This window comes from Lathyrus oleraceus, chromosome 4, assembly GCF_024323335.1.
Source record: "Lathyrus oleraceus cultivar Zhongwan6 chromosome 4, CAAS_Psat_ZW6_1.0, whole genome shotgun sequence".
NCBI lineage: Eukaryota > Viridiplantae > Streptophyta > Magnoliopsida > Fabales > Fabaceae > Lathyrus > Lathyrus oleraceus.
The window spans coordinates 409,343,712-409,345,094 of NC_066582.1; positions in this window are offsets into that span (position 1 = coordinate 409,343,712).

Consider the following 1,383-nt stretch of genomic DNA (forward strand, 5'->3'; position numbering starts at 1 on the left):
CTGAACCTCTATAAATTTTGGTGTTCTTTATTTTCCCTTAACTCTTTACTTTCCGCATATTACATTTTGAAAACCTTATTTTCCCCAGCTTAATATTAGATATGATTTTAAACTCTGATTTTGATCCGCAAAGTTTTTCAAAACCATGTTTTCCTGAACCAAATAATCCCCCCCCCCATCTTTTATGTGTGAAGTCACATATCCAACACCAATTCTGTCCCCAAGAATTGATCTTGAGAGTATCCAATAAGCTTAAGATATTTTAGTAGGTTAAATTCTCGAACCCCCTTATACAAGAAAAAGTGAAGTTTGTGGCTAACTTCCAACCAAACAACAAACATAGGAGAGAAGCAGTGAGTCTTCCTTCCAAACGGTGGATCTAAGCGGTTAGTCTTCTTTCCACACGAAACTTGGAGCAGTTAGTATTCAAGCTTTAAACAAACCTTATGAGCTTTTAACATCAGGATGAGCTCTTAATCCTAAACTTGGTTTTATATCGTGCTAACCAAAAACTTGTGAGATTGTACTACGAGGTTAACCTCGAACCAAAATAATCTTTCACCACCAGGATGACCTTTAACCAAAACTTGGTTTTATTATGGGCTAACATAGAACCTATGATATTTTATCACGGGCTAATCTCGAACCTTGAAAGCTTTTAAACGGGTTGAACTTTCGAACATAAACAGAGGCTTAATCACACAATTCCCAAACCAAAGCTTTTTATGGGTTTAGCTTCGAACCCAAACAAACAATCCTTAAATGGATATACTGTTCAACCAGGTATAAACAAAAAATCCTTGGTGAAATTACAAATTTACCCTTCCATAATTACAACTTCCTCACTCGCAAAATGACTTTCTCGAAAAGCACTTCGACTAAAATCTTAGTGAGAGAAAGTAAATAAAATAATTTTTTAGAAAGAAAGTATGAAGTGAGAAAATGAAATCATGTTTCTGGATGATTTTGAAAGTGGGAAGGGACCTTTATTTATAGGCAAGAGGTTGACACAAAAAAGGAAAAGTTTTAAGGCTAATTTATGTCTTACCAATCGATTGGCAACATACACTAATCGATTGGTTGCCTTCAAATTAATCTATTACTAGGCTAAAAAAGGAAGGTTAAAATATTTAACAGTTATCAGATATTAAGGCACTGCCCTAATTGATTAGGGCATCTTTTTGAACTTCTCTAATCAATTGTCATCCTAATCAATTGCCATAAGGTGCTAATTAATTAGCAAGAGCAAAAACTTACCCATATATTTTTTGACAATTCCTAACTTGTCTGACACGACTTCAAGGCATTTTTAGAAATGTTTTCTTGAGAAAATAACTTTGAAAATAAATTTATGTGTGTGTGTATGATTTATCCATGCACTTT